The 25,145-nt window shown below is 57.3% G+C and overlaps 4 non-coding genes and 13 pseudogenes across 4 annotated transcripts; all 17 read right to left on the bottom strand.

Moving 5' to 3' along the window:
- Nucleotides 1-341: 341 nt before the first annotated feature.
- On the bottom strand, nt 342-460 carry LOC147329106 (5S ribosomal RNA; annotated as a pseudogene).
- Nucleotides 461-1,159: 699 nt separating this feature from the next.
- Nucleotides 1,160-1,278, bottom strand: LOC147329105 (5S ribosomal RNA; annotated as a pseudogene).
- A 900-nt stretch (nt 1,279-2,178) lies between these two features.
- LOC147329104 (5S ribosomal RNA) lies at nt 2,179-2,297 on the bottom strand (annotated as a pseudogene).
- A 779-nt stretch (nt 2,298-3,076) lies between these two features.
- On the bottom strand, nt 3,077-3,195 carry LOC147329103 (5S ribosomal RNA; annotated as a pseudogene).
- Nucleotides 3,196-5,306: 2,111 nt separating this feature from the next.
- Nucleotides 5,307-5,425, bottom strand: LOC147329102 (5S ribosomal RNA; annotated as a pseudogene).
- Nucleotides 5,426-6,655: 1,230 nt separating this feature from the next.
- Nucleotides 6,656-6,774, bottom strand: LOC147329101 (5S ribosomal RNA). The gene has a single exon (XR_015129581.1). It is a non-coding gene; the product is annotated as a 5S ribosomal RNA (ribosomal RNA).
- Nucleotides 6,775-8,100: 1,326 nt separating this feature from the next.
- LOC147329100 (5S ribosomal RNA) lies at nt 8,101-8,219 on the bottom strand (annotated as a pseudogene).
- Nucleotides 8,220-9,291: 1,072 nt separating this feature from the next.
- Nucleotides 9,292-9,410, bottom strand: LOC147329099 (5S ribosomal RNA). The gene has a single exon (XR_015129570.1). It is a non-coding gene; the product is annotated as a 5S ribosomal RNA (ribosomal RNA).
- A 1,717-nt stretch (nt 9,411-11,127) lies between these two features.
- Nucleotides 11,128-11,246, bottom strand: LOC147329098 (5S ribosomal RNA; annotated as a pseudogene).
- A 1,072-nt stretch (nt 11,247-12,318) lies between these two features.
- LOC147329097 (5S ribosomal RNA) lies at nt 12,319-12,437 on the bottom strand. Its single transcript, XR_015129557.1, has one exon. It is a non-coding gene; the product is annotated as a 5S ribosomal RNA (ribosomal RNA).
- Nucleotides 12,438-14,235: 1,798 nt separating this feature from the next.
- LOC147329096 (5S ribosomal RNA) lies at nt 14,236-14,354 on the bottom strand (annotated as a pseudogene).
- Nucleotides 14,355-15,252: 898 nt separating this feature from the next.
- LOC147329095 (5S ribosomal RNA) lies at nt 15,253-15,371 on the bottom strand (annotated as a pseudogene).
- Nucleotides 15,372-17,690: 2,319 nt separating this feature from the next.
- On the bottom strand, nt 17,691-17,799 carry LOC147329094 (5S ribosomal RNA; annotated as a pseudogene).
- A 1,798-nt stretch (nt 17,800-19,597) lies between these two features.
- Nucleotides 19,598-19,716, bottom strand: LOC147329093 (5S ribosomal RNA; annotated as a pseudogene).
- Nucleotides 19,717-20,614: 898 nt separating this feature from the next.
- On the bottom strand, nt 20,615-20,733 carry LOC147329092 (5S ribosomal RNA; annotated as a pseudogene).
- A 2,318-nt stretch (nt 20,734-23,051) lies between these two features.
- Nucleotides 23,052-23,160, bottom strand: LOC147329091 (5S ribosomal RNA; annotated as a pseudogene).
- A 1,733-nt stretch (nt 23,161-24,893) lies between these two features.
- LOC147329090 (5S ribosomal RNA) lies at nt 24,894-25,012 on the bottom strand. Its single transcript, XR_015129377.1, has one exon. It is a non-coding gene; the product is annotated as a 5S ribosomal RNA (ribosomal RNA).
- Between the last annotated feature and the right edge of the window lie 133 nt (nt 25,013-25,145).

The following is a 25,145-nucleotide window of genomic DNA, read 5'->3' as shown; positions in this document are numbered from 1 at the left end:
AATTGGCCTCAATAGCAACTAAGGCCCTGGTGTGGTGTAAGTGGCCTCAGCCAGCAGCCACAGGCCCTGGTGTGGTGTAAGTGGCCTCAGCCAGCAGCCACAGGCCCTGGTGTGGTGTAAGTGGCCTCAGCCAGAGCCACAGGCCCTGATGTGGTGTAAGTGGCCCCAGCCGGTCACTCAGGCCCTGGTGTGGTGTAGGTGGCACCAGCTAGCAGCACAAGACATTGGAAAACAGCCAAAAGCAATGTCGTTAATGTGCCCTCATTAATGGGCAGCTGCTTTTGGTCTTTTAATACACCCCTTCTCTGGATCAAAAGCGGTTCAATGACATGAAAATGAAAGGCTTACAGCACCAGGTATTCCCAGGCAGTCTCCCCTCCAAGTACTAACCAAGCCCAGCCCTGCTCAGCTTCCGAGATCAGACGAGGTCGGGCGTGCTCAGGGTGGTATGGCCGTAAGGTGCTGGCCCCAGCACAATGTCTCAATTTATGGATTCAGGTGATTAGGTGGCAAGTACCTGAAGTTACGAAGACAATCCTATAACCCTACCTTCATGTTTGCATAATACCCTAACCCAAAGGCTCAGTTTAGCATTTATCCAACGGCACAGGCCCTGGATTGTTGAAGATGGCCTCAGGAACCAGCACAGGGCCTGGTGTGTTGTACATGGCCACAGCTAGCAGCACAGGGCCTGGTTTGGTGAAGATGGCCTCGGCCAGAAGCGCAGGTCCTGGTGTGATATGAGTGGCCTGAGCAAGAGCCACAGGCCCTGGTGTGGTGTAAGTGGCCTGAGCAAGAGCCACAGGCCCTGGTGTGGTGTAAGTGGCCTCAATAGCAAATAAGTCCCTGGTGTGGTGTAAGTGGCCTCAGCCAGCAGCCACAGGCCCTGGTGTGGTGTAAGTGGCCTCAGCCAGTGCCACAGGCCCTGGTGTGGTGTAAGTGGCCTGAGCAAGAGCCAAAGACCCTGGTGTGGTGTAATTGGCCTCAATAGCAACTAAGGCCCTGGTGTGGTGTAGGTGGCATCAGCTAGCAGCACAAGACATTGGAAAACAGCCAAAAGCAATGTCGTTAATGTGCCCTCATTAATGGGCAGCTGCTTTTGGTCTTTTAATACACCCCTTCTCTGGATCAAAAGCGGTTCAATGACATGAAAATGAAAGGCTTACAGAACCAGGTATTCCCAGGCAGTCTCCCATCCAAGTACTAACCAAGCCCAGCCCTGCTTAGCTTCCGAGATCAGACGAGGTCGGGCGTGCTCAGGGTGGTATGGCCGTAAGCTGCTGGCCCCAGCACAATGTCTCAATTTATGGATTCAAGTGATTAGGTGGCAAGTACCTGAAGTTACGAAGACAATCCTATAACCATAACTGCATGTTTGCATAATACCCTAACCCAAAGGCTCAGTTTGGCATTTATCCAACAGCACAGGCCCTGGATTGTTGAAGATGGCGTCAGGAACCAGCACAAGGCCTGGTGTGTTGTACATGGCCACAGCAAGCAGCACAGGGCCTGGTTTGGTGAAGATGGCCTCGGCCAGAAGCACAGGGCCTGGTGTGATATGAGTGGCCTGAGCAAGAGCCACAGACCCTGGTGTGTTGTAAGTGGCCTCAGCCAGCAGCCACAGGCCCTGGTGTGGTGTAGGTGGCCTCAGCCAGCAGCCACAGGCCCTGGTGTGTTGTAAGTGGCCTCAGCCAGCAGCCACAGGCCCTGGTGTGGTGTAGGTGGCCTCAGCCAGCAGCCACAGGCCCTTGTGTGGTGTAATTGGCCTCAATAGCAACTAAGGCCCTGGTGTGGTGTAGGTGGCCTCAGCCAGCAGCCACAGGCCCTGGTGTGGTGTAAGTGGCCTCAGCCAGTGCCACAGGCCCTGGTGTGGTGTAAGTGGCCTGAGCAAGAGCCACAGACCCTGGTGTGGTGTAATTGGCCTCAATAGCAACTAAGGCCCTGGTGTGGTGTAGGTGGCCTCAGCCAGCAGCCACAGGCCCTGGTGTGGTGTAAGTGGCATCAGCCAGCAGCCACAGGCCCTGGTGTGGTGTAAGTGGCATCAGCTAGCAGCACAAGACATTGGAAAACAGCCAAAAGCAATGTCGTTAATGTGCCCTCATTAATGGGCAGCTGCTTTTGGTCTTTTAATACACCCCTTCTCTGGATCAAAAGCGGTTCAATGACATGAAAATGAAAGGCTTACAGCACCAGGTATTCCCAGGCAGTCTCCCATCCAAGTACTAACCAAGCCCAGCCCTGCTTAGCTTCCGAGATCAGACTAGGTCGGGCGTGCTCAGGGTGGTATAGCCGTAAGCTGCTGGCCCCAGCACAATGTCTCAATTTATGGATTCAAGTGATTAGGTGGCAAGTACCTGAAGTTACGAAGACAATCCTATAACCATACCTGCATGTTTGCATAATACCCTAACCCAAAGGCTCAGTTTAGCATTTATCCAACAGCACAGGCCCTGGATTGTTGAAGATGGCCTCAGGAACCAGCACAGGGCCTGGTGTGTTGTACATGGCCACAGCTAGCAGCACAGGGCCTGGTTTGGTGAAGATGGCCTCGGCCAGAAGAGCAGGGCCTGGTGTGATGTGAGTGGCCTGAGCAAGAGCCACAGGCCCTGGTGTGGTGTAAGTGGCCTGAGCAAGAGCCACAGGCCCTGGTGTGGTGTAAGTCGCCTCAGCCAGCAGCCACAGGCCCTGGTGTGGTCTAAGCGGCCTGAGCCAGTGCCACAGGCCCTGGTGTGGTGTAAGTGGCCTGAGCAAGAGCCACAGACCCTGGTGTGGTGTAAATGGCCTCAATAGCAACTAAGGCCCTGGTGTGGTGTATGTGGCCTCAGCCAGCAGCCACAGGCCCTGTTGTGGTGTAACTGGCCTCAGCCAGAGCAACAGGCCCTGATGTGGTGTAAGTGGCCCCAGCCGGTCACTCAGGCCCTGGTGTGGTGTAGGTGGCATCAGCTAGCAGCACAAGACATTGGAAAAGAGCCAAAAGCAATGTCGTTAATGTGCCCTCATTAATGGGGAGCTGCTTTTGGTCTTTTAATACACCCCTTCTCTGGATCAAAAGCGGTTCAATGACATGAAAATGAAAGGCTTACAGCACCAGGTATTCCCAGGCAGTCTCCCATCCAAGTACTAACCAAGCCCAGCCCTGCTTAGCTTCCGAGATCAGACCCGGTCGGGGGTGCTTAGGGTGGTATGGCCGTAAACTGCTGGCCCCAGCACAATGTCTCAATTTATGGATTCAAGTGATTAGGTGGCAAGTACCTGAAGTTACGAAGACAATCCTATAACCATACCTGCATGTTTGCATAATACCCTAACCCAAAGGCTCAGTTTGGCATTTATCCAACAGCACAGGCCCTGGATTGTTGAAGATGGCCTCAGGAACCAGCACAGGGCCTGGTGTGTTGTACATGGCCACAGCAAGCAGCACAGGGCCTGGTTTGGTGAAGATGGCCTCAGCCAGAAGCACAGGGCCTGGTGTGATATGAGTGGCCTGAGCAAGAGCCACAGGCCCTGGTGTGGTGTAAGTGGAATCAGCCAGCAGCCACAGGCACTGGTGTGGTGTAAGTGGCCTCAGCCAGCAGCCACAGGCCCTGGTGTGGTGTAGGTGGCCTCAGCCAGCAGCCACAGGCCCTGGTGTGGTGTAAGTGGCCTCAGCCAGAGCCACGGGCCCTGATGTGGTGTAAGTGGCCCCAGCCGGTCACTCAGGCCCTGGTGTGGTGTAAGTGGCCTCAGCCAGTGCCACAGGCCCTGGTGTGGTGTAAGTGGCTTGAGCAAGAGCCACAGACCCTGGTGTGGTGTGATTGGCCTCAGCCAGCAGCCACAGGCCCTGGTGTGGTGTAAGTCGCCTCAGACAGAAGCCACAGGCACTGGTGTGGTGTAAGTGGCCTCAGCCAGCAGCAAAAGGGCCCTGGTGTGGTGTAAGTCGCCTCAGCCAGCAGCCACAGGCCCTGGTGTGGTGTAGGTGGCCTCAGCCACCAGCCACAGGCCCTGGTGTGGTGTAAGTGGCCTCAGCCAGCAGCCACAGGCCCTGGTGAGGTGTAAGTGGTCTCAGCCAGCAGCCACAGGCCCTGGTGTGGTGTAAGTGGCCTCAGCCAGTGCCACAGGCCCTGGTGTGGTGTAAGTGGCCTGAGCAAGAGCCACAGGCCCTGGTGTGGTGTAAGTGGCCTGAGCAAGAGCCACAGACCCTGGTGTGGTGTAATTGGCCTCAATAGCAACTAATGCCCTGGTGTGGTGTAGGTGGCCTCAGCCAGCAGCCACAGGCCCTGGTGTGGTGTAAGTGGCCTGAGCAAGAGCCACAGGCCCTGGTGTGGTGTAAGTGGCCTGAGCAAGAGCCACAGACCCTGGTGTGGTGTAATTGGCCTCAATAGCAACTAATGCCCTGGTGTGGTGTAGGTGGCCTCAGCCAGCAGCCACAGGCCCTGGTGTGGTGAAAGTGGCCTCAGCCAGAGCCACAGGCCCTGATGTGGTGTAAGTGGCCCCAGCCGGTCACTCAGGCCCTTGTGTGGTGTAGGTTGCATCAGCCAGCAGCCACAGGCCCTGGTGTGGTGTAAGTGGCCTCAGCCAGCAGCCACAGGCCCTGGTGTGGTCTAAGTGGCCTCAGCAAGAGCCACAGGCCCTGGTGTGGTGTAAGTGGCCTGAGCAAGAGCCACAGGCCCTGGTGTGGTGTAAGTGGCCTCAATAGCAAATAAGGCCCTGGTGTGGTGTAAGTGGCCAGAAGCGCAGGGCCTGGTGTGATGTGAGTGGCCTGAGCAAGAGCCACAGACCCTGGTGTGGTGTAATTGGCCTCAATAGCAACTAAGGCCCTGGTGTGGTGTATGTGGCCTCAGGCAGAGCCACAGGCCCTGATGTGGTGTAAGTGGCCCCAGCCGGTTACTCAGGCCCTGGTGTGATGTAGGTGGCCTCAGCCAGCCGCCACAGGCCCTGGTGTGGTGTAAGTGGCCTCAGCCAGCAGCCACAGGCCCTGGTGTGGTGTAAGTGGCCTGAGCAAGAGCCACAGACCATGGTGTGGTGTAATTGGCCTCAATAGCAACTAAGGCCCTGGTGCGGTGTAGGTGGCCTAAGCCAGCAGCCACAGGCCCTGGTGTGGTGTAAGTGGCCTCAGCCAGAGCCACAGGCCCTGACGTGGTGTAAGTGGCCCCAGCCGGTCACTCAGGCCCTGGTGTGGTGTAGGTGGCATCAGCTAGCAGCACAAGACATTGGAAAAGAGCCAAAAGCAATGTCGTTAATGTGCCCTCATTAATGGGCAGCTGATTTTGGTCTTTTAATACACCCCTTCTCTGGATCAAAAGCGGTTCAATGACATGAAAATGAAAAGCTTACAGCACCAGGTATTCCCAGGCAGTCTCCCATCCAAGTACTAACCAAGCCCAGCCCTGCTCAGCTTCCGAGATCAGACGAGGTCAGGCGTGCTCAGGGTGGTATGGCCGTAAGCTGCTGGCCGTAAGCTGCTGGCCCCAGCACAATGTCTCAATTTATGGATTCAGGTGATTAGGTGGCAAGTACCTGAAGTTACGAAGACAATCCTATAACCCTACCTTCATGTTTGCATAATACCCTAACCCAAAGGCTCAGTTTAGCATTTATCCAACAGCACAGGCCCTGGATTGTTGAAGATGGCCTCAGGAACCAGCACAGGGCCTGGTGTGTTGTACATGGCCACAGCTAGCAGCACAGGGCCTGGTTTGGTGAAGATGGCCTCGGCCAGAAGCGCAGGGCCTGGTGTGATGTGAGTGGCCTGAGCAAGAGCCACAGGCCCTGGTGTGGTGTAAGTGGCCTCAGCCAGCAGCCACAGGCCCTGGTGTGGTGTAAGTCGCCTCAGCCAGAACCCACAGGCCCTGGTGTGGTGTAACTGGACTCAGCCAGTGCCACAGGCCCTGGTGTGGTGTAAGTGGCCTGAGCAAGAGCCACAGGCCCTGGTGTGGTGTAAGTGGCCTGAGCAAGAGCCACAGGCCCTGGTGTGGTGTAAGTGGCCTCAATAGCAAATAAGGCCCTGGTGTGGTGTAAGTGGCCTCAGCCAGCAGCCACAGGCCCTGGTGTGGTGTAAGTGGCCTCAGCCAGTGCCACAGGCCCTGGTGTGGTGTAAGTGGCCTGAGCAAGAGCCACAGGCCCTGGTGTGGTGTAAGTGGCCTCAGCCAGCAGCCACAGGCCCTGGTGTGGTGTAAGTCGCCTCAGCCAGAAGCCACAGGCACTGGTGTGGTGTAAGTGGCCTCAGCCAGCAGCAAAAGGGCCCTGGTGTGGTGTAAGTCGCCTCAGCCAGCAGCCACAGGCCCTGGTGTGGTGTAGGTGGCCTCAGCCAGCAGCCACAGGCCCTGGTGTGGTGTAAGTGGCCTCAATAGCAACTAAGGCCCTGGTGTGGTGTAAGTGGCTTCAGCCAGCAGCCACAGGCTCTGGTGTGGTGTAACTGGCCTCAGCCAGCAGCCACAGGCCCTGGTGTGGTGTAACTGGCCTCAGCCAGAGCCACAGCCCCTGATGTGGTGTAAGTGGCCCCAGCCGGTCACTCAGGCCCTGGTGTGGTGTAGGTGGCATCAGCTAGCAGCACAAGACATTGGAAAAGAGCCAAAAGCAATATGATTAATGTGCCCTTATTAATGGGTAGCTGCTTTTGGTCTTTTAATACACCCCTTCTCTGGATCAAAAGCGATTCAATGACATGAAAATGAAAGGCTTACAGCACCAGGTATTCCCAGGGAGTCTCCCATCCAAGTACTAACCAAGCCCAGCCCTGCTTAGCTTCCGAGATCAGACGAGGTCGGGCGTGCTCAGGGTGGTATGGCCGTAAGCTGCTGGCCCCAGCACAATGTCTCAATTTATGGATTCAAGTGATTAGGTGGCAAGTACCTGAAGTTACGAAGATAATCCTATAACCATACCTGCATGTTTGCATAATACCCTAACCCAAAGGCTCAGTTTGGCATTTATCCAACAGCACAGGCCCTGGATTGTTGAAGATGGCCTCAGGAACCAGCACAGGGCCTGGTGTGTTGTACATGGCCACAGCAAGCAGCACAGGGCCTGGTTTGGTGAAGATGGCCTCGGCCAGAAGCACAGGGCCTGGTGTGATATGAGTGGCCTCAGCCAGCAGCCACAGGCCCTGGTGTGGTGTAAGTGGCCTCAGCCAGCAGCAAAAGGGCCCTGGTGTGGTGTAAGTGGCCTCAGCCAGCAGCCACAGGCCCTGGTGTGGTGTAAGTGGCCTCAGCCAGCAGCCACAGGCCCTGGTGTGGTGTAAGTGGCCCCAGCCGGTCACTCAGGCCCTTGTGTGGTGTAGGTTGCATCAGCCAGCAGCCACAGGCCCTGGTGTGGTGTAAGTGGCCTCAGCCAGCAGCCACAGGCCCTGGTGTGGTCTAAGTGGCCTCAGCAAGAGCCACAGGCCCTGGTGTGGTGTAAGTGGCCTGAGCAAGAGCCACAGGCCCTGGTGTGGTGTAAGTGGCCTCAATAGCAAATAAGGCCCTGGTGTGGTGTAAGTGGCCAGAAGCGCAGGGCCTGGTGTGATGTGAGTGGCCTGAGCAAGAGCCACAGACCCTGGTGTGGTGTAATTGGCCTCAATAGCAACTAAGGCCCTGGTGTGGTGTATGTGGCCTCAGGCAGCAGCCACAGGCCCTGTTGTGGTGTAACTGGCCTCAGCCAGAGCCACAGGCCCTGATGTGGTGTAAGTGGCCCCAGCCGGTTACTCAGGCCCTGGTGTGATGTAGGTGGCCTCAGCCAGCCGCCACAGGCCCTGGTGTGGTGTAAGTGGCCTCAGCCAGCAGCCACAGGCCCTGGTGTGGTGTAAGTGGCCTGAGCAAGAGCCACAGACCATGGTGTGGTGTAATTGGCCTCAATAGCAACTAAGGCCCTGGTGTGGTGTAGGTGGCCTAAGCCAGCAGCCACAGGCCCTGGTGTGGTGTAAGTGGCCTCAGCCAGAGCCACAGGCCCTGACGTGGTGTAAGTGGCCCCAGCCGGTCACTCAGGCCCTGGTGTGGTGTAGGTGGCATCAGCTAGCAGCACAAGACATTGGAAAAGAGCCAAAAGCAATGTCGTTAATGTGCCCTCATTAATGGGCAGCTGATTTTGGTCTTTTAATACACCCCTTCTCTGGATCAAAAGCGGTTCAATGACATGAAAATGAAAAGCTTACAGCACCAGGTATTCCCAGGCAGTCTCCCATCCAAGTACTAACCAAGCCCAGCCCTGCTCAGCTTCCGAGATCAGACGAGGTCAGGCGTGCTCAGGGTGGTATGGCCGTAAGCTGCTGGCCGTAAGCTGCTGGCCCCAGCACAATGTCTCAATTTATGGATTCAGGTGATTAGGTGGCAAGTACCTGAAGTTACGAAGACAATCCTATAACCCTACCTTCATGTTTGCATAATACCCTAACCCAAAGGCTCAGTTTAGCATTTATCCAACAGCACAGGCCCTGGATTGTTGAAGATGGCCTCAGGAACCAGCACAGGGCCTGGTGTGTTGTACATGGCCACAGCTAGCAGCACAGGGCCTGGTTTGGTGAAGATGGCCTCGGCCAGAAGCGCAGGGCCTGGTGTGATGTGAGTGGCCTGAGCAAGAGCCACAGGCCCTGGTGTGGTGTAAGTGGCCTGAGCAAGAGCCACAGGCCCTGGTGTGGTGTAAGTGGCCTCAATAGCAAATAAGGCCCTGGTGTGGTGTAAGTGGCCTCAGCCAGCAGCCACAGGCCCTGGTGTGGTGTAAGTGGCCTCAGCCAGTGCCACAGGCCCTGGTGTGGTGTAAGTGGCCTGAGCAAGAGCCACAGGCCCTGGTGTGGTGTAAGTGGCCTCAGCCAGCAGCCACAGGCCCTGGTGTGGTGTAAGTCGCCTCAGCCAGAAGCCACAGGCACTGGTGTGGTGTAAGTGGCCTCAGCCAGCAGCAAAAGGGCCCTGGTGTGGTGTAAGTCGCCTCAGCCAGCAGCCACAGGCCCTGGTGTGGTGTAGGTGGCCTCAGCCAGCAGCCACAGGCCCTGGTGTGGTGTAAGTGGCCTCAATAGCAACTAAGGCCCTGGTGTGGTGTAAGTGGCTTCAGCCAGCAGCCACAGGCTCTGGTGTGGTGTAACTGGCCTCAGCCAGCAGCCACAGGCCCTGGTGTGGTGTAACTGGCCTCAGCCAGAGCCACAGCCCCTGATGTGGTGTAAGTGGCCCCAGCCGGTCACTCAGGCCCTGGTGTGGTGTAGGTGGCATCAGCTAGCAGCACAAGACATTGGAAAAGAGCCAAAAGCAATATGATTAATGTCCCCTTATTAATGGGTAGCTGCTTTTGGTCTTTTAATACACCCCTTCTCTGGATCAAAAGCGATTCAATGACATGAAAATGAAAGGCTTACAGCACCAGGTATTCCCAGGGAGTCTCCCATCCAAGTACTAACCAAGCCCAGCCCTGCTTAGCTTCCGAGATCAGACGAGGTCGGGCGTGCTCAGGGTGGTATGGCCGTAAGCTGCTGGCCCCAGCACAATGTCTCAATTTATGGATTCAAGTGATTAGGTGGCAAGTACCTGAAGTTACGAAGATAATCCTATAACCATACCTGCATGTTTGCATAATACCCTAACCCAAAGGCTCAGTTTGGCATTTATCCAACAGCACAGGCCCTGGATTGTTGAAGATGGCCTCAGGAACCAGCACAGGGCCTGGTGTGTTGTACATGGCCACAGCAAGCAGCACAGGGCCTGGTTTGGTGAAGATGGCCTCGGCCAGAAGCACAGGGCCTGGTGTGATATGAGTGGCCTCAGCCAGCAGCCACAGGCCCTGGTGTGGTGTAAGTGGCCTCAGCCAGCAGCAAAAGGGCCCTGGTGTGGTGTAAGTGGCCTCAGCCAGCAGCCACAGGCCCTGGTGTGGTGTAAGTGGCCTCAGCCAGCAGCCACAGGCCCTGGTGTGGTGTAAGTGGCCTCAGCCAGCAGCCACAGGCCCTGGTGTGGTGTAAGTGGCCTCAGCCAGTGCCACAGGCCCTGGTGTGGTGTAAGTGGCCTGAGCAAGAGCCACAGACCCTGGTGTGGTGTAATTGGCCTCAATAGCAACTAATGCCCTGGTGTGGTGTAGGTGGCCTCAGCCAGCAGCCACAGGCCCTGGTGTGGTGTAAGTGGCCTGAGCAAGAGCCACAGGCCCTGGTGTGGTGTAAGTGGCCTGAGCAAGAGCCACAGACCCTGGTGTGGTGTAATTGGCCTCAATAGCAACTAATGCCCTGGTGTGGTGTAGGTGGCCTCAGCCAGCAGCCACAGGCCCTGGTGTGGTGAAAGTGGCCTCAGCCAGAGCCACAGGCCCTGATGTGGTGTAAGTGGCCCCAGCCGGTCACTCAGGCCCTTGTGTGGTGTAGGTTGCATCAGCCAGCAGCCACAGGCCCTGGTGTGGTGTAAGTGGCCTCAGCCAGCAGCCACAGGCCCTGGTGTGGTCTAAGTGGCCTCAGCAAGAGCCACAGGCCCTGGTGTGGTGTAAGTGGCCTGAGCAAGAGCCACAGGCCCTGGTGTGGTGTAAGTGGCCTCAATAGCAAATAAGGCCCTGGTGTGGTGTAAGTGGCCAGAAGCGCAGGGCCTGGTGTGATGTGAGTGGCCTGAGCAAGAGCCACAGACCCTGGTGTGGTGTAATTGGCCTCAATAGCAACTAAGGCCCTGGTGTGGTGTATGTGGCCTCAGGCAGCAGCCACAGGCCCTGTTGTGGTGTAACTGGCCTCAGCCAGAGCCACAGGCCCTGATGTGGTGTAAGTGGCCCCAGCCGGTTACTCAGGCCCTGGTGTGATGTAGGTGGCCTCAGCCAGCCGCCACAGGCCCTGGTGTGGTGTAAGTGGCCTCAGCCAGCAGCCACAGGCCCTGGTGTGGTGTAAGTGGCCTGAGCAAGAGCCACAGACCATGGTGTGGTGTAATTGGCCTCAATAGCAACTAAGGCCCTGGTGTGGTGTAGGTGGCCTAAGCCAGCAGCCACAGGCCCTGGTGTGGTGTAAGTGGCCTCAGCCAGAGCCACAGGCCCTGACGTGGTGTAAGTGGCCCCAGCCGGTCACTCAGGCCCTGGTGTGGTGTAGGTGGCATCAGCTAGCAGCACAAGACATTGGAAAAGAGCCAAAAGCAATGTCGTTAATGTGCCCTCATTAATGGGCAGCTGATTTTGGTCTTTTAATACACCCCTTCTCTGGATCAAAAGCGGTTCAATGACATGAAAATGAAAAGCTTACAGCACCAGGTATTCCCAGGCAGTCTCCCATCCAAGTACTAACCAAGCCCAGCCCTGCTCAGCTTCCGAGATCAGACGAGGTCAGGCGTGCTCAGGGTGGTATGGCCGTAAGCTGCTGGCCGTAAGCTGCTGGCCCCAGCACAATGTCTCAATTTATGGATTCAGGTGATTAGGTGGCAAGTACCTGAAGTTACGAAGACAATCCTATAACCCTACCTTCATGTTTGCATAATACCCTAACCCAAAGGCTCAGTTTAGCATTTATCCAACAGCACAGGCCCTGGATTGTTGAAGATGGCCTCAGGAACCAGCACAGGGCCTGGTGTGTTGTACATGGCCACAGCTAGCAGCACAGGGCCTGGTTTGGTGAAGATGGCCTCGGCCAGAAGCGCAGGGCCTGGTGTGATGTGAGTGGCCTGAGCAAGAGCCACAGGCCCTGGTGTGGTGTAAGTGGCCTGAGCAAGAGCCACAGGCCCTGGTGTGGTGTAAGTGGCCTCAATAGCAAATAAGGCCCTGGTGTGGTGTAAGTGGCCTCAGCCAGCAGCCACAGGCCCTGGTGTGGTGTAAGTGGCCTCAGCCAGTGCCACAGGCCCTGGTGTGGTGTAAGTGGCCTGAGCAAGAGCCACAGGCCCTGGTGTGGTGTAAGTGGCCTCAGCCAGCAGCCACAGGCCCTGGTGTGGTGTAAGTCGCCTCAGCCAGAAGCCACAGGCACTGGTGTGGTGTAAGTGGCCTCAGCCAGCAGCAAAAGGGCCCTGGTGTGGTGTAAGTCGCCTCAGCCAGCAGCCACAGGCCCTGGTGTGGTGTAGGTGGCCTCAGCCAGCAGCCACAGGCCCTGGTGTGGTGTAAGTGGCCTCAATAGCAACTAAGGCCCTGGTGTGGTGTAAGTGGCTTCAGCCAGCAGCCACAGGCTCTGGTGTGGTGTAACTGGCCTCAGCCAGCAGCCACAGGCCCTGGTGTGGTGTAACTGGCCTCAGCCAGAGCCACAGCCCCTGATGTGGTGTAAGTGGCCCCAGCCGGTCACTCAGGCCCTGGTGTGGTGTAGGTGGCATCAGCTAGCAGCACAAGACATTGGAAAAGAGCCAAAAGCAATATGATTAATGTGCCCTTATTAATGGGTAGCTGCTTTTGGTCTTTTAATACACCCCTTCTCTGGATCAAAAGCGATTCAATGACATGAAAATGAAAGGCTTACAGCACCAGGTATTCCCAGGGAGTCTCCCATCCAAGTACTAACCAAGCCCAGCCCTGCTTAGCTTCCGAGATCAGACGAGGTCGGGCGTGCTCAGGGTGGTATGGCCGTAAGCTGCTGGCCCCAGCACAATGTCTCAATTTATGGATTCAGGTGATTAGGTGGCAAGTACCTGAAGTTACGAAGATAATCCTATAACCATACCTGCATGTTTGCATAATACCCTAACCCAAAGGCTCAGTTTGGCATTTATCCAACAGCACAGGCCCTGGATTGTTGAAGATGGCCTCAGGAACCAGCACAGGGCCTGGTGTGTTGTACATGGCCACAGCAAGCAGCACAGGGCCTGGTTTGGTGAAGATGGCCTCGGCCAGAAGCACAGGGCCTGGTGTGATATGAGTGGCCTCAGCCAGCAGCCACAGGCCCTGGTGTGGTGTAAGTGGCCTCAGCCAGCAGCAAAAGGGCCCTGGTGTGGTGTAAGTGGCCTCAGCCAGCAGCCACAGGCCCTGGTGTGGTGTAAGTGGCCTCAGCCAGCAGCCACAGGCCCTGGTGTGGTGTAAGTGGCCTCAGCCAGCAGCCACAGGCCCTGGTGTGGTGTAAGTGGCCTCAGCCAGTGCCACAGGCCCTGGTGTGGTGTAAGTGGCCTGAGCAAGAGCCACAGACCCTGGTGTGGTGTAATTGGCCTCAATAGCAACTAAGGCCCTGGTGTGGTGTAGGTGGCCTCAGCCAGCAGCCACAGGCCCTGGTGTGGTGTAAGTGGCCTCAGCCAGCAGCCACAGGCCCTGGTGTGGTCTAAGTTGCCTCAGCCAGAAGCACAGGGCCTGGTGTGATATGAGTGGCCTGAGCAAGAGCCACAGGCCCTGGTGTGGTGTAAGTGGCCTGAGCAAGAGCCACAGGCCCTGGTGTGGTGTAAGTGGCCTCAATAGCAACTAAGGCCCTGGTGTGCTGTAAGTGGCTTCAGCCAGCAGCCACAGGCTCTGGTGTGGTGTAACTGGCCTCAGCCAGCAGCAACAGGCCCTGGTGTGGTGTAAGTCGCCTCAGCAAGCAGCCACAGGCCCTGGTGTGGTGTAGGTTGCCTCAGCCAGCAGCCACAGGCCCTGGTGTGGTGTAAGTGGCCTCAGCCAGCAGCCACAGGCCCTGGTGTGGTCTAAGTGGCCTCAGCAAGAGCCACAGGCCCTGGTGTGGTGTAAGTGGCCTGAGCAAGAGCCACAGGCCCTGGTGTGGTGTAAGTGGCCTCAATAGCAAATAAGGCCCTGGTGTGGTGTAAGTGGCCAGAAGCGCAGGGCCTGGTGTGATGTGAGTGGCCTGAGCAAGAGCCACAGACCCTGGTGTGGTGTAATTGGCCTCAATAGCAACTAAGGCCCTGGTGTGGTGTATGTGGCCTCAGGCAGCAGCCACAGGCCCTGTTGTGGTGTAACTGGCCTCAGCCAGAGCCACAGGCCTTGATGTGGTGTAAGTGGCCCCAGCCGGTTACTCAGGCCCTGGTGTGGTGTAGGTGGCCTCAGCCAGCCGCCACAGGCCCTGGTGTGGTGTAAGTGGCCTCAGCCAGCAGCCACAGGCCCTGTTGTGGTGTAAGTGGCCTGAGCAAGAGCCACAGACCATGGTGTGGTGTAATTGGCCTCAATAGCAACTAAGGCCCTGGTGTGGTGTAGGTGGCCTAAGCCAGCAGCCACAGGCCCTGGTGTGGTGTAAGTGGCCTCAGCCAGAGCCACAGGCCCTGATGTGGTGTAAGTGGCCCCAGCCGGTCACTCAGGCCCTGGTGTGGTGTAGGTGGCATCAGCTAGCAGCACAAGACATTGGAAAAGAGCCAAAAGCAATGTCGTTAATGTGCCCTCATTAATGGGCAGCTGCTTTTGGTCTTTTAATACACCCCTTCTCTGAATCAAAAGCGGTTCAATGACATGAAAATGAAAAGCTTACAGCACCAGGTATTCCCAGGCAGTCTCCCATCCAAGTACTAACCAAGCCCAGCCCTGCTCAGCTTCCGAGATCAGACGAGGTCAGGCGTGCTCAGGGTGGTATGGCCGTAAGCTGCTGGCCCCAGCACAATGTCTCAATTTATGGATTCAGGTGATTAGGTGGCAAGTACCTGAAGTTACGAAGACAATCCTATAACCCTACCTTCATGTTTGCATAATACCCTAACCCAAAGGCTCAGTTTAGCATTTATCCAACAGCACAGGCCCTGGATTGTTGAAGATGGCCTCAGGAACCAGCACAGGGCCTGGTGTGTTGTACATGGCCACAGCTAGCAGCACAGGGCCTGGTTTGGTGAAGATGGCCTCGGCCAGAAGCGCAGGGCCTGGTGTGATGTGAGTGGCCTCAGCCAGCAGCCACAGGCCCTGGTGTGGTGTAAGTCGCCTCAGCCAGAACCCACAGGCCCTGGTGTGGTGTAACTGGACTCAGCCAGAGCCACAGCCCCTGATGTGGTGTAAGTGGCCCCAGCCGGTCACTCAGGCCCTGGTGTGGTGTAAGTGGCCTCAGCCAGCAGCCACAGGCCCTGGTGTGGTGTAAGTGGCCTAAGCCAGTGCCACAGGCCCTGGTGTGGTGTAAGTGGCCTGAGCAAGAGCCACAGGCCCTGGTGTGGTGTAAGTGGCCTGAGCAAGAGCCACAGACCCTGGTGTGGTGTAATTGGCCTCAATAGCAACTAAGGCCCTGGTGTGGTGTAGGTGGCCTCAGCCAGCAGCCACAGGCCCTGGTGTGGTGTAAGTGGCCTCAGCCAGAGCCACAGGCCCTGATGTGGTGTAAGTGGCCCCAGCCGGTCACTCAGGCCCTTGTGTGGTGTAGGTGGCATCAGCTAGCAGCACAAGACATTGGAAAAGAGCCAAAAGCAATGTCGTTAATGTGCCCTCATTAATGGGCAGCTGCTTTTGGTCTTTTAATACACCCCTTCTCTGGATCAAAAGCGGTTCAATGACATGAAAATGAAAGCCTTACAGCACCAGGTATTCCCAGGCAGTCTCCCATCCAAGTACTAACCAAGCCCAGCCCTGCTTAGCTTCCGAGATCAGACGAGGTCGGGCGTGCTTAGGGTGGTATGGCCGTAAGCTGCTGGCCCCAGCACAATGTCTCAATTTATGGATTCAAGTGATTAGGTGGCAAGTACCTGAAGTTACGAAGACAATCCTATAACCATACCTGCATGTTTGCATAATACCCTAACCCAAAGGCTCAGTTTGGCATTTATCCAACAGCACAGGTCCTGGATTGTTGAAGATGGCCTCAGGAACCAGCACAGGGCCTGGTGTGTTGTACATGGCCACAGCAAGCAGCACAGGGCCTGGTTTGGTGAAGATGGCCTCGGCCAGAAGCACAGGGCCTGGTGTGATATGAGTGGCCTGAGCAAGAGCCACAGGCCCTGGTGTGGTGTAAGTGGAATCAGCCAGCAGCCACAGGCCCTGGTGTGGTGTAAGTGGCCTCAGCCAGAGCCACAGGCCCTGGTGTGGTGTAACTGGCCTCAATGGCAAATAAGGCCCTGGTGTGGTGTAAGTGGCCTCAGCCAGAGCCACAGGCCCTGGTGTGGTGTAAGTGGCCTCAATAGCAACTAAGGCCCTGGTGTGGTGTAAGTGGCCTCAGCCAGCAGTCACAGGCCCTGGTGTGGTGTAAGTCGCCTCAGCCAGCAGCCACAGGCTCTGGTGTGGTGTGGTGTAAGTCGCCTCAGCCAGCAGCCACAGGCCCTGGTATGGTGTAAGTGGCCTCAGCCAGCAGCCACAGGCCCTGGTGTGGTTTAACTGGCCTCAGCCAGCAGCCACAGGCCCTGGTGTGGTGTAAGTGGCCTCAGCCAGAGCCACAGGCCCTGATGTGGTGTAAGTCGCCTCAGCTAGCAGCACAGGGCCTGGTTTGGTGAAGATGGCCTCGGCCAGAAGCACAGGGCCTGGTGTGATATGAGTGGCCTGAGCAAGAGCCACAGGCCCTGGTGTGGTGTAAGTGGCCTGAGCAAGAGCCACAGGCCCTGGTGTGGTGTAAGTGGCCTCAGCCAGAGCCACAGGCCCTGGTGTGGTGTAAGTGGCCTCAGCCAGAGCCACAGGCCCTGGTGTGGTGTAAATGGCCTCAATAGCAACTAAGGCCCTGGTGTGGTGTAGGTGGCCTCAGCCAGCAGCCACAGGCTCTGGTGTGGTGTAAGTCGCCTCAGCCAGCAGCCACAGGCCCTGGTATGGTGTAAGTGGCCTCAGCCAGCAGCCACAGGCCCTGGTGTGGTTTAACTGGCCTCAGCCAGCAGCCACAGGCCCTGGTGTGGTGTAAGTGGCCTCAGCCAGAGCCACAGGCCCTGATGTGGTGTAAGTCGCCTCAGCTAGCAGCACAGGGCCTGGTTTGGTGAAGATGGCCTCGGCCAGAAGCACAGGGCCTGGTTTGATATGAGTGGCCTGAGCCAGCAGCCACAGGCCCTGGTGTGGTGTAAGTGGCCTCAGCCAGCAGCCAAAGGCCCTGGTGTGTTGTAAGTGGCCTCAGCCAGCAGCAACAGGCCCTGGTGTGGTGTAAGTGGCCTCAGCCAGAAGCCACAGGCACTGGTGTGGTGTAAGTGGCCTCAGCCAGCAGCAACAGGCCCTGGTGTGGTGTAAGTCGCCTCAGCAAGCAGCCACAGGCCCTGGTTTGGTGTAGGTGGCCTCAGCCAGAGCCACAGGCCCTGATGTGGTGTAAGTGGCCCCAGCCGGTCACTCAGGCCCTGGTGTGGTGTAAGTGGCCTCAATAGCAAATAAGGCCCTGGTGTGGTGTAAGTGGCCTCAGCCAGCAGCCACAGGCCCTGGTGTGGTCTAAGTGGCCTCAGCCAGTGCCACAGGTCCTGGTGTGGTGTAAGTGGCCTGAGCAAGAGCCAAAGACCCTGGTGTGGTGTAATTGGCCTCAATAGCAACTAAGGCCCTGGTGTGGTGTAAGTGGCCTGAGCAAGAGCCACAGGCCCTGGTGTGGTGTAAGTGGCCTCAGCCAGCAGCCACAGGCCCTGGTGTGGTGTAGGTGGCCTCAGCCAGCAGCCACAGGCCCTTGTGTGGTGTAAGTGGCCTCAGCCAGCAGCCACAGGCCCTGGTGTGGTGTAACTGGCCTGAGCAAGAGCCACAGGCCCTGGTGTGGTGTAAGTGGCCTCAGCCAGAGCCACAGGCCCTGGTGTGGTGTAAGTGGCCTCAATAGCAACTAAGGCCCTGGTGTGGTGTAGGTGGCCTCAGCCAGCAGCCACAGGCTCTGGTGTGGTGTAAGTGGCCCCAGCCGGTCAATCAGGCCCTGGTGTGGTGTAGGTGGCATCAGCTAGCAGCACAAGACATTGGAAAACAGCCAAAAGCAATGTCGTTAATGTGCCCTCATTAATGGGCAGCTGCTTTTGGTCTTTTAATACACCCCTTCTCTGGATCAAAAGCGGTTCAATGACAGGAAAAAGAAAGGCTTACAGCACCAGGTATTCCCCCATCCAAGTACTAACCAAGCCCAGCCCTGCTTAGCTTCCGAGATCAGACGAGGTCGGGCGTGCTCAGGGTGGTATGGCCGTAAGCTGCTGGCCCCAGCACAATGTCTCAATTTATGGATTCAGGTGATTAGGTGGCAAGTACCTGAAGTTACGAAGATAATCCTATAACCATACCTGCATGTTTGCATAATACCCTAACCCAAAGGCTCAGTTTGGCATTTATCCAACAGCACAGGCCCTGGATTGTTGAAGATGGCCTCAGGAACCAGCACAGGGCCTGGTGTGTTGTACATGGCCACAGCAAGCAGCACAGGGCCTGGTTTGGTGAAGATGGCCTCGGCCAGAAGCACAGGGCCTGGTGTGATATGAGTGGCCTCAGCCAGCAGCCACAGGCCCTGGTGTGGTGTAAGTGGCCTCAGCCAGCAGCAAAAGGGCCCTGGTGTGGTGTAAGTGGCCTCAGCCAGCAGCCACAGGCCCTGGTGTGGTGTAAGTGGCCTCAGCCAGCAGCCACAGGCCCTGGTGTGGTGTAAGTGGCCTCAGCCAGCAGCCACAGGCCCTGGTGTGGTGTAAGTGGCCTCAGCCAGTGCCACAGGCCCTGGTGTGGTGTAAGTGGCCTGAGCAAGAGCCACAGACCCTGGTGTGGTGTAATTGGCCTCAATAGCAACTAAGGCCCTGGTGTGGTGTAGGTGGCCTCAGCCAGCAGCCACAGGCCCTGGTGTGGTGTAAGTGGCCTCAGCCAGCAGCCACAGGCCCTGGTGTGGTCTAAGTTGCCTCAGCCAGAAGCACAGGGCCTGGTGTGATATGAGTGGCCTGAGCAAGAGCCACAGGCCCTGGTGTGGTGTAAGTGGCCTGAGCAAGAGCCACAGGCCCTGGTGTGGTGTAAGTGGCCTCAATAGCAACTAAGGCCCTGGTGTGCTGTAAGTGGCTTCAGCCAGCAGCCACAGGCTCTGGTGTGGTGTAACTGGCCTCAGCCAGCAGCAACAGGCCCTGGTGTGGTGTAAGTCGCCTCAGCAAGCAGCCACAGGCCCTGGTGTGGTGTAGGTTGCCTCAGCCAGCAGCCACAGGCCCTGGTGTGGTGTAAGTGGCCTCAGCCAGCAGCCACAGGCCCTGGTGTGGTCTAAGTGGCCTCAGCAAGAGCCACAGGCCCTGGTGTGGTGTAAGTGGCCTGAGCAAGAGCCACAGGCCCTGGTGTGGTGTAAGTGGCCTCAATAGCAAATAAGGCCCTGGTGTGGTGTAAGTGGCCAGAAGCGCAGGGCCTGGTGTGATGTGAGTGGCCTGAGCAAGAGCCACAGACCCTGGTGTGGTGTAATTGGCCTCAATAGCAACTAAGGCCCTGGTGTGGTGTATGTGGCCTCAGGCAGCAGCCACAGGCCCTGTTGTGGTGTAACTGGCCTCAGCCAGAGCCACAGGCCTTGATGTGGTGTAAGTGGCCCCAGCCGGTTACTCAGGCCCTGGTGTGGTGTAGGTGGCCTCAGCCAGCCGCCACAGGCCCTGGTGTGGTGTAAGTGGCCTCAGCCAGCAGCCACAGGCCCTGTTGTGGTGTAAGTGGCCTGAGCAAGAGCCACAGACCATGGTGTGGTGTAATTGGCCTCAATAGCAACTAAGGCCCTGGTGTGGTGTAGGTGGCCTAAGCCAGCAGCCACAGGCCCTGGTGTGGTGTAAGTGGCCTCAGCCAGAGCCACAGGCCCTGATGTGGTGTAAGTGGCCCCAGCCGGTCACTCAGGCCCTGGTGTGGTGTAGGTGGCATCAGCTAGCAGCACAAGACATTGGAAAAGAGCCAAAAGCAATGTCGTTAATGTGCCCTCATTAATGGGCAGCTGCTTTTGGTCTTTTAATACACCCCTTCTCTGAATCAAAAGCGGTTCAATGACATGAAAATGAAAAGCTTACAGCACCAGGTATTCCCAGGCAGTCTCCCATCCAAGTACTAACCAAGCCCAGCCCTGCTCAGCTTCCGAGATCAGACGAGGTCAGGCGTGCTCAGGGTGGTATGGCCGTAAGCTGCTGGCCCCAGCACAATGTCTCAATTTATGGATTCAGGTGATTAGGTGGCAAGTACCTGAAGTTACGAAGACAATCCTATAACCCTACCTTCATGTTTGCATAATACCCTAACCCAAAGGCTCAGTTTAGCATTTATCCAACAGCACAGGCCCTGGATTGTTGAAGATGGCCTCAGGAACCAGCACAGGGCCTGGTGTGTTGTACATGGCCACAGCTAGCAGCACAGGGCCTGGTTTGGTGAAGATGGCCTCGGCCAGAAGCGCAGGGCCTGGTGTGATGTGAGTGGCCTCAGCCAGCAGCCACAGGCCCTGGTGTGGTGTAAGTCGCCTCAGCCAGAACCCACAGGCCCTGGTGTGGTGTAACTGGACTCAGCCAGAGCCACAGCCCCTGATGTGGTGTAAGTGGCCCCAGCCGGTCACTCAGGCCCTGGTGTGGTGTAAGTGGCCTCAGCCAGCAGCCACAGGCCCTGGTGTGGTGTAAGTGGCCTAAGCCAGTGCCACAGGCCCTGGTGTGGTGTAAGTGGCCTGAGCAAGAGCCACAGGCCCTGGTGTGGTGTAAGTGGCCTGAGCAAGAGCCACAGACCCTGGTGTGGTGTAATTGGCCTCAATAGCAACTAAGGCCCTGGTGTGGTGTAGGTGGCCTCAGCCAGCAGCCACAGGCCCTGGTGTGGTGTAAGTGGCCTCAGCCAGAGCCACAGGCCCTGATGTGGTGTAAGTGGCCCCAGCCGGTCACTCAGGCCCTTGTGTGGTGTAGGTGGCATCAGCTAGCAGCACAAGACATTGGAAAAGAGCCAAAAGCAATGTCGTTAATGTGCCCTCATTAATGGGCAGCTGCTTTTGGTCTTTTAATACACCCCTTCTCTGGATCAAAAGCGGTTCAATGACATGAAAATGAAAGCCTTACAGCACCAGGTATTCCCAGGCAGTCTCCCATCCAAGTACTAACCAAGCCCAGCCCTGCTTAGCTTCCGAGATCAGACGAGGTCGGGCGTGCTTAGGGTGGTATGGCCGTAAGCTGCTGGCCCCAGCACAATGTCTCAATTTATGGATTCAAGTGATTAGGTGGCAAGTACCTGAAGTTACGAAGACAATCCTATAACCATACCTGCATGTTTGCATAATACCCTAACCCAAAGGCTCAGTTTGGCATTTATCCAACAGCACAGGTCCTGGATTGTTGAAGATGGCCTCAGGAACCAGCACAGGGCCTGGTGTGTTGTACATGGCCACAGCAAGCAGCACAGGGCCTGGTTTGGTGAAGATGGCCTCGGCCAGAAGCACAGGGCCTGGTGTGATATGAGTGGCCTGAGCAAGAGCCACAGGCCCTGGTGTGGTGTAAGTGGAATCAGCCAGCAGCCACAGGCCCTGGTGTGGTGTAAGTGGCCTCAGCCAGAGCCACAGGCCCTGGTGTGGTGTAACTGGCCTCAATGGCAAATAAGGCCCTGGTGTGGTGTAAGTGGCCTCAGCCAGAGCCACAGGCCCTGGTGTGGTGTAAGTGGCCTCAATAGCAACTAAGGCCCTGGTGTGGTGTAAGTGGCCTCAGCCAGCAGTCACAGGCCCTGGTGTGGTGTAAGTCGCCTCAGCCAGCAGCCACAGGCTCTGGTGTGGTGTGGTGTAAGTCGCCTCAGCCAGCAGCCACAGGCCCTGGTATGGTGTAAGTGGCCTCAGCCAGCAGCCACAGGCCCTGGTGTGGTTTAACTGGCCTCAGCCAGCAGCCACAGGCCCTGGTGTGGTGTAAGTGGCCTCAGCCAGAGCCACAGGCCCTGATGTGGTGTAAGTCGCCTCAGCTAGCAGCACAGGGCCTGGTTTGGTGAAGATGGCCTCGGCCAGAAGCACAGGGCCTGGTGTGATATGAGTGGCCTGAGCAAGAGCCACAGGCCCTGGTGTGGTGTAAGTGGCCTGAGCAAGAGCCACAGGCCCTGGTGTGGTGTAAGTGGCCTCAGCCAGAGCCACAGGCCCTGGTGTGGTGTAAGTGGCCTCAGCCAGAGCCACAGGCCCTGGTGTGGTGTAAATGGCCTCAATAGCAACTAAGGCCCTGGTGTGGTGTAGGTGGCCTCAGCCAGCAGCCACAGGCTCTGGTGTGGTGTAAGTCGCCTCAGCCAGCAGCCACAGGCCCTGGTATGGTGTAAGTGGCCTCAGCCAGCAGCCACAGGCCCTGGTGTGGTTTAACTGGCCTCAGCCAGCAGCCACAGGCCCTGGTGTGGTGTAAGTGGCCTCAGCCAGAGCCACAGGCCCTGATGTGGTGTAAGTCGCCTCAGCTAGCAGCACAGGGCCTGGTTTGGTGAAGATGGCCTCGGCCAGAAGCACAGGGCCTGGTTTGATATGAGTGGCCTGAGCCAGCAGCCACAGGCCCTGGTGTGGTGTAAGTGGCCTCAGCCAGCAGCCAAAGGCCCTGGTGTGTTGTAAGTGGCCTCAGCCAGCAGCAACAGGCCCTGGTGTGGTGTAAGTGGCCTCAGCCAGAAGCCACAGGCACTGGTGTGGTGTAAGTGGCCTCAGCCAGCAGCAACAGGCCCTGGTGTGGTGTAAGTCGCCTCAGCAAGCAGCCACAGGCCCTGGTTTGGTGTAGGTGGCCTCAGCCAGAGCCACAGGCCCTGATGTGGTGTAAGTGGCCCCAGCCGGTCACTCAGGCCCTGGTGTGGTGTAAGTGGCCTCAATAGCAAATAAGGCCCTGGTGTGGTGTAAGTGGCCTCAGCCAGCAGCCACAGGCCCTGGTGTGGTCTAAGTGGCCTCAGCCAGTGCCACAGGTCCTGGTGTGGTGTAAGTGGCCTGAGCAAGAGCCAAAGACCCTGGTGTGGTGTAATTGGCCTCAATAGCAACTAAGGCCCTGGTGTGGTGTAAGTGGCCTGAGCAAGAGCCACAGGCCCTGGTGTGGTGTAAGTGGCCTCAGCCAGCAGCCACAGGCCCTGGTGTGGTGTAGGTGGCCTCAGCCAGCAGCCACAGGCCCTTGTGTGGTGTAAGTGGCCTCAGCCAGCAGCCACAGGCCCTGGTGTGGTGTAACTGGCCTGAGCAAGAGCCACAGGCCCTGGTGTGGTGTAAGTGGCCTCAGCCAGAGCCACAGGCCCTGGTGTGGTGTAAGTGGCCTCAATAGCAAATAATGCCCTGGTGTGGTGTAAGTGGCCTCAGCCAGAGCCACAGGCCCTGATGTGGTGTAAGTGGCCCCAGCCGGTCAATCAGGCCCTGGTGTGGTGTAGGTGGCATCAGCTAGCAGCACAAGACATTGGAAAACAGCCAAAAGCAATGTCGTTAATGTGCCCTCATTAATGGGCAGCTGCTTTTGGTCTTTTAATACACCCCTTCTCTGGATCAAAAGCGGTTCAATGACAGGAAAAAGAAAGGCTTACAGCACCAGGTATTCCCCCATCCAAGTACTAACCAAGCCCAGCCCTGCTTAGCTTCCGAGATCAGACGAGGTCGGGCGTGCTCAGGGTGGTATGGCCGTAAGCTGCTGGCCCCAGCACAATGTCTCAATTTATGGATTCAAGTGATTAGGTGGCAAGTACCTGAAGTTACGAAGACAATCCTATAACCATACCTGCATGTTTGCATAATACCCTAACCCAAAGGCTCAGTTTGGCATTTATCCAACAGCACAGGCCCTGGATTGTTGAAGATGGCCTCAGGAACCAGCACAGGGCCTGGTGTGTTGTACATGGCCACAGCAAGCAGCACAGGGCCTGGTTTGGTGAAGATGGCCTCGGCCAGAAGCGCAGGGCCTGGTGTGATGTGAGTGGCCTGCGCAAGAGCCACAGGCCCTGGTGTGGTGTAAGTGGAATCAGCCAGCAGCCACAGGCCCTGGTGTGGTGTAAGTGGCCTCAGCCAGAGCCACAGGCCCTGGTGTGGTGTAACTGGCCTCAATAGCAAATAAGGCCCTGGTGTGGTGTAAGTGGCCTCAGCCAGAGCCACAGGCCCTGGTGTGGTGTAAGTGGCCTCAATAGCAACTAAGGCCCTGGTGTGGTGTAAGTGGCCTCAGCCAGCAGTCACAGGCCCTGGTGTGGTGTAGGTGGCCTCAGCCAGCAGCCACAGGCTCTGGTGTGGTGTAAGTCGCCTCAGCCAGCAGCCACAGGCCCTGGTGTGGTGTAGGTGGCCTCAGCCAGCAGCCACAGGCCCTGGTGTGGTGTAATTGGCCTCAGCCAGCAGCCACAAGCCCTGGTGTGGTGTAAGTGGCCTCAGCCAGCAGCCACAGGCCCTGGTGTGGTGTAAGTGGCCTCAGCCAGTGCCACAGGCCCTGGTGTGGTGTAAGTGGCCTGAGCAAGAGCCACAGAGCCTGGTGTGGTGTAATTGGCCTCAGCCAGCAGCCACAGGCCCTGGTGTGGTGTAAGTCGCCTCAGCCAGAAGCCACAGGCACTGGTGTGGTGTAAGTGGCCTCAGCCAGCAGCAAGAGGGCCCTGGTGTGGTGTAAGTGGCCTCAGCCAGCAGCCACAGGCCCTGGTGTGGTGTAAGTGGCCTCAGCCAGAGCCACAGGCCCTGGTGTGGTGTAACTGGCCTCAATAGCAAATAAGGCCCTGGTGTGGTGTAAGTGGCCTCAGCCAGAGCCACAGGCCCTGGTGTGGTGTAAGTGGCCTCAATAGCAACTAAGGCCCTGGTGTGGTGTAGGTGGCCTCAGCCAGCAGCCACAGGCTCTGGTGTGGTGTAAGTCGCCTCAGCCAGTGCCACAGGCCCTGGTGTGGTGTAAGTGGCCTCAGCCAGCAGCAAAAGGGCCCTGGTGTGGTGTAAGTCGCCTCAGCCAGCAGCCACAGGCCCTGGTGTGGTGTAGGTGGCCTCAGCCAGCAGCCACAGGCACTGGTGTGGTGTAAGTGGCCTCAGCCAGCAGCAAAAGGGCCCTGGTGTGGTGTAAGTGGCCTCAGCCAGCAGCCACAGGCCCTGGTGTGGTGTAGGTGGCCTCAGCCAGCAGCCACAGGCCCTGGTGTGGTGTAAGTGGCCTCAGCCAGCAGCCACAGGCCCTGGTGTGGTGTAAGTGGCCTCAGCCAGCAGCCACAGGCCCTGATGTGGTGTAAGTGGCCCCAGCCGGTCACTTAGGCCCTGGTGTGGTGTAAGTGGCATCAGCTAGCAGCACAAGACATTGGAAAAGAGCCAAAAGCAGTGTCGTTAATGTGCCCTCATTAATGGGCAGCTGCTTTTGGTCTTTTAATACACCCCTTCTCTGGATCAAAAGCGGTTCAATGACATGAAAATGAAAGGCTTACAGCACCAGGTATTCCCAGGCAGTCTCCCATCCAAGTACTAACCAAGCCCAGCCCTGCTTAGCTTCCGAGATCAGACGAGGTCGGGCGTGCTCAGGGTGGTATGGCCGTAAGCTGCTGGCCCCAGCACAATGTCTCAATTTATGAATTCAAGTGATTAGGTGGCAAGTACCTGAAGTTACGAAGACAATCCTATAACCATAACTGCATGTTTGCATAATACCCTAACCCAAAGGCTCAGTTTGGCA

Source organism: Aulonocara sp. 'chitande type north' Nkhata Bay, linkage group LG5 (assembly GCF_057382095.1).
Source record: "Aulonocara sp. 'chitande type north' Nkhata Bay isolate Kocher_YH1m ecotype deep benthic linkage group LG5, A_spYH_male_GT1.1, whole genome shotgun sequence".
Taxonomy (NCBI): Eukaryota; Metazoa; Chordata; class Actinopteri; order Cichliformes; family Cichlidae; genus Aulonocara; species Aulonocara sp. 'chitande type north' Nkhata Bay.
This window is presented reverse-complemented; position numbering and strand designations above follow the sequence as displayed.